This window comes from Pteropus alecto, unplaced genomic scaffold (genome assembly GCF_000325575.1).
Source record: "Pteropus alecto unplaced genomic scaffold, ASM32557v1 scaffold7, whole genome shotgun sequence".
Lineage (NCBI taxonomy): Eukaryota > Metazoa > Chordata > Mammalia > Chiroptera > Pteropodidae > Pteropus > Pteropus alecto.
The window spans coordinates 51,572,237-51,577,680 of NW_006494614.1; the positions used below are offsets into that span (position 1 = coordinate 51,572,237).

General features: G+C 33.9%; 1 pseudogene; it reads right to left on the reverse strand.

The window, feature by feature from the left end:
* Window positions 1-523: 523 nt before the first annotated feature.
* On the reverse strand, window positions 524-642 carry LOC112474778 (annotated as a pseudogene).
* Between the last annotated feature and the right edge of the window lie 4,802 nt (window positions 643-5,444).

The following is a 5,444-nucleotide window of genomic DNA, read 5'->3' on the forward strand; positions in this document are numbered from 1 at the left end:
TCTCCAGGGATTTGATCATCACGGTCACTTTTGTTGTCATTATACCATATACTTTGTTAAAATATTTTATCTTGTAGTTATTTACTTGCAAGTCTGTTGGTATATGAATGGGAGTTTCCTAAAGATCACTTTGCCTATACATTTGTTATTTGTCTGAGTTTCTCTGAAGTTTTTCATGTCTATCCCATAGTGGTTGCTTAATAAGTGTTGGTGAGAGACTATATGATCATTCACTACAAGGTTAGATGTAAAAGATAACTTTTTCTAATGTGAACAGGAAAACAATGAAAAAAACAACAACCATATAAGCCATCATATTTCATATAACTGTTTCATTAATAGCTAACATCAATATTAGCGTATTTCTTCTTATGCTAACCTATGGATTACTTGACTATGAAGTATGGTTGTTGGACAGTAACACATTTATAGCCATGTTTACATGGTTCTAAATTCTAGCAAATTCTCTTCAAATTTTCACAAAATACAGCAAGGTATTTTCCTAAGATGCATTTTTTTTAAATGCCTACAGCACTTGGTATTCCTAGGTGGTTTCCCATCCAAGTACTAACCAGGCCCAACCCTGCTTAGCTTCCAAAATCAGACAAGATCGGGCAGGTTCAGGGTGGCATAGCCGTAGACCTAAGATGCATTTTAACTGTGAGATGATTCTAGATTTATAAATTTGCTTAGGAATGTCAACTGGACAGAGATGCATTGGTGGGACTCGGAAGCAGATCTATGACATTTATGGCTGATGGAGTTTGCTCTCTGTAGAGCCTCTGGTGCTCCACTGAGCTCCGAATTCCCTGACCACAAAAATTTCCTATGAGCTCTCATCTACCATGTCCCACTCTTCATTAGCACTTAATGCATTTACAATTTTACATATATTTGTGGGATTATCTGATTAATTTTATTCTCTCCAAATAGATTATAAATTCCTTAAGGGCAAGAAATGGATCTCTTTTACTCACCATGAGATATATGGTATCTAGTTCGTGATTAATAAATATTTGATAAATGGACATATACATGAAACTAATGCCCTTCTCCAATTATTGCTTGATTTCAGTAATTGCTTGGAATACAGTACCATACCCCCAGACACATTAGCTGCAAAGTGTTACTCTGAGGCCTTTCTGCAAATGCATCCTTGGTCAGAAAAAATACAATAATAATAGGAATAAAAACAACAGAAACAACAAAATAACGGCATTAAAAACAAAAGTGAGTTAGCAGGGGTAACAATGACGATGATTACAGTGTGAGGGCCCACAAGGTACTAGAATTGATTTCGTACGTTTCAAATCCATGTCACAAACTCCCAGCTCAGTTGTAACAATCTACTTTACACAGAAAAAACTGAATCTTAGGAAGATAACTCATTTACTGACTTACTGATGAAACTCAGACCTATTTTACAATGCAATGTCACTCTTCTAGGACTCTCCTTCTACATTTCAAGAGCATTTCTAAGCTAAATTTAGATACTAAAAGGTAGACATTATTGATACCTCTGAAAAGTATCTGTAATGTTATACAATTATATATTTGTTCATGAGCCTTTTTAATCTCTTACTATATTTTATGCTGCATCAAGCAAGGAAGGGAATGCATTTTTAGGCATTTATTTTTGAAATTACAGTGTAGCACATCATTACTAATATAATGGTGCCTGATAAATGTTTGCAGGAGTGAAATTTAAATGTTTTGCTATCTTTCATCATAAAAAAACAGGTGGCATTCATTTAAGTAAAAGAAAATATTAACCTACTTATCATGGCAAATGGGAAAGATTTCATTCCACCTGTTTCTAAATGCATTTCTTCTCTTCATATATCTATAAATCTCTGAAGATGAAAAAGCTCAGCTTGGTAATATGAATTAATTGGTATTTAATTATATTACTCTATTAGAGTATATTGTTATTATAAATGTTATAATCTTCAAATAAATGAATTAGTGATTATTCATTATTCATATTATAGATATAATTTTATTTACAAATTATGGAGCCATTTGTGGTTTTAGAAATATTATTTAATTTGCAAAATAAATCTTTGTGAGGACTTTCATCCCCTAAAGCATGAATATTTAACAAATTGAGAACAGTGGTTAGTTTTAAAGATTAATAATCTTAGTTCTCTGCAATGCCTTGGTCACTCTTTGATTTTTAAACCCATTCTCAGAAAGCATTCAGAACACCCGCGTGTGTGTGTGTGTGTGTGTGTGTGTGTGTGTGTGTGTGTGTCGCACGCGGCACACACACGCACACTCATGATTAGGAGAGGGGAGGAGAGGAATCATTTAAGCCCTATTTATTTTGTTGCTACCAAAGCTCTCCCAGTATTTCTCTTCATAACTAAAAGCCTGATAAACAATTGCTGAGGTCCTTAGCTTTACTAAACCCAGCTGAATCTGGCTTCACAACAAGCCACCATAGTGAAATAGATGGACTTAATTTTCTTTGAAGTGCTGGCTTTGTCACTTAATGAGTTTAATAGTTTTGGAGAATAATTTGTTTTCACCTGAGCTTCTGTTTCTTCAACTATAAAAAAAATGGGACTAACAATAATACTTAATATTTTAGGGAGCTTTCAATGAGTCAATGGCTATAAAAAATGCTTTGTAAATTATAAAACATAATATTTACGAGTTTTATTTTGAAGTCCAGAGAGAGAGAAGCAGCTTGCTAGAGTTTCTGCAGTTGTTAACTACTGAATATTTTTAAAGAAATGAAGAAAAATGTGGGCTTCAGGGTCTTATAGAACTGAGCCCTATAGTTCTATTACAGGCATGTGCTCTTGGTAAGTTACTTCACCTTTATGATTTTTAATTTTAACATCTGCAAACTGAAAACAGAATTCTCCTCTGAGAGTATTCGATAATAAAATAAAAGTGAAGTTTCTGGCATAAGTATTTTTTAAAGAATCTTTTTTGCTCGATGATTGCAATTTATACTAAGAGCTGCAGAAAACTCACTGGATTCATGATTAATAAAAAAAGTAATATAAAAACCGAAAGATAAAAATAAGATAAAAAAAGAAATAATTCTAAAGATGGTGAACAGTATCTTTATAGTTTGTGTAGGAATAAATTGGACTTGAATTTAATGTGTTTCCATGACAATTGAACATTACTTTACCTTTCGATGAGGACATTAAACAAAAAGTAGATGAAATACAGAGCTCATACAGGCATTTCTCTGGGGGAATTTGTGGGCTAGTCTTGTCTTTTGTGTAGATGAAGGGCTGAGGGAGATAACTGAATGACATATTTCATATTTTCAAGAAGATGAGGAAAAACTAGCTTGTTCCTCCTTTTAGAAGTAAAATGTCAACCAAATAAATGGAAATGTAGCTTTGTACCATGTGTGATTTGGAGATGATTCATAGCCCCAGACCCATCCTGAGTTTAGGACCAGAGCCTGGCAATTTTCTTCCCCAAAGCACATTTGAACAAGTGTGCTTTTAAAAATAACTGCAATAAAATCTGAGGTTTCAGGTCATAAACTGTTTACTACAAGTACCCTGGAGGAAGACATGGTTTTCCTAGTACTTTCCCAGAAATATCTCCCATAAGATCACCTTGCCAGGTGGTCTCTGACCCTGCCCATAGCCAGACACCCATTCTCCAAGCTAATTTAAATGCCCTCCTCTGCACACCTGTTATATGCTCATCACATAAAGTACTGATGTCCTATGACTGCTCTGTCCTCCATCAGAACATTATTTCTTAGGGTATGTACACACAAAACTCATTTTTATCTTTGTATTCTCAGAACCTAGCAAATAACCAGGCACAGGAGCCTAGAATTTGCTAGATGAATGAATGAACTGCTATGATTTTGCTTTATACTTTTTGGACATGTGGGGTCTCATCATTACCCAAAGCAAATTATCAGAGAGAGCAACAGACAAGCACTATAAAGGATTATAATAATAATTTAAATATTTTGCCTTTGAACACCCTCAACTAGAGACATTAGTGGTCCTTCTCAGCTCATTGATAGTGTGATATTCAAACTAAAACTATAATAATTAAGATGACGTGATTTTTCAATCAGACTATTTTGAATTCACATCCTATCTTCTATTTATCAAACCAGGGAATGCAGTAGGATAAATGGACTTGAGATGGGAAGATGGTGGGAGTTTATTAAGTCATTTAGGAGATAACAAAACTTAATCTCACAGGATATTTTGAGAATACTTTGAAAGATGGTATATCAAAGTTATAGCTCAGTGACTAACATATAGTATATTTTTTTGTTATTTCTTTACTTCCATTCCAGTTCATATTTTTTGCTGTGTGTTTATTATGTGCGCTCCACTGAAATTTGCATAAAATAGTCTAAGACATCAAAAGGAGGCTTGATTCATGGAAACTTCTAAAGAAATGAAAGGTTCTTCTGCAAAGAGATAGAACTCCTGATCTAAAGATTAGGCTAAGGCTTAAAGAATATCTATCTTTTGTATCACATTGTGGCCAAGGCTTTGGAGACATAGAAATCTGGGTTCATGTTTGGACTCTGTGATTTACTACCTATTCGTTCTCTTGTAAGTTATGCAAATTCTCTAACCCTCAGTTTTTTCATCTCTAAAATAGGGTTATGAATCTGTTCTCATGGGATCATGATAAAGATTAAATTAAAATTGATTTCTGTGAGTCCTGGAATTATATTTATCTTAGTCACTGCCCATGATCCTAGATCCTGGAAGTGCCTCAATGCATATTTCTGGAGTAAATTATCAAATAGGTTTGTTTATATGAGCCTCTTCATGCAAACCAACTCAGACTGAATTTCTGTAGCTGCCACCAAAAGAGTTCTTACTGACATGAGAAACTGCTTCAATTCAGATAAAGCTGATAACTATTTTTCTTAGAATAGTGACTATTTATTGCCTTCTTTACCTTGCCCATAAAATTACCTTAATCTCAATGCCAGTTTTATATCTAACTTAAATATCTTTTCTATTTTCAATGTCCATCTAAAAGGCTATTAGCAGTGAATGAGGGTTTCCTGTTCTCCAAATCTTCTCCAACACTTGTTAGTTATGTTTTTGATGATAGCCATTCTAACAGGTGTGAGGTTTTATCTCATTGTTGTTTTGATTTGAATTTCCCTAACTGTTAGTGATGTTGAATATCCTTTTGTGTTCCTATTGGTCATCTGTAATACTTATAAAATGTCTATTTAGATCCTCTGTCCATTTTTTAATAGGGTTGTTTGATTTTTGTTGTTGTGTAATAATAAAACAAACCAATCAATAACAATAATAATAATAAAACTCATAGAAGCAGACAACAGATTGGTGGTTACCAGAGGGGAAGATGAATGGAGGGTGTGTGAAATTGGTAAAGAGGGTCAATTGTATGGCGATGGGCAAAAAGCATGATGTACTGTATGTGGATGTTAAATTAACAATGCTGTACACTTG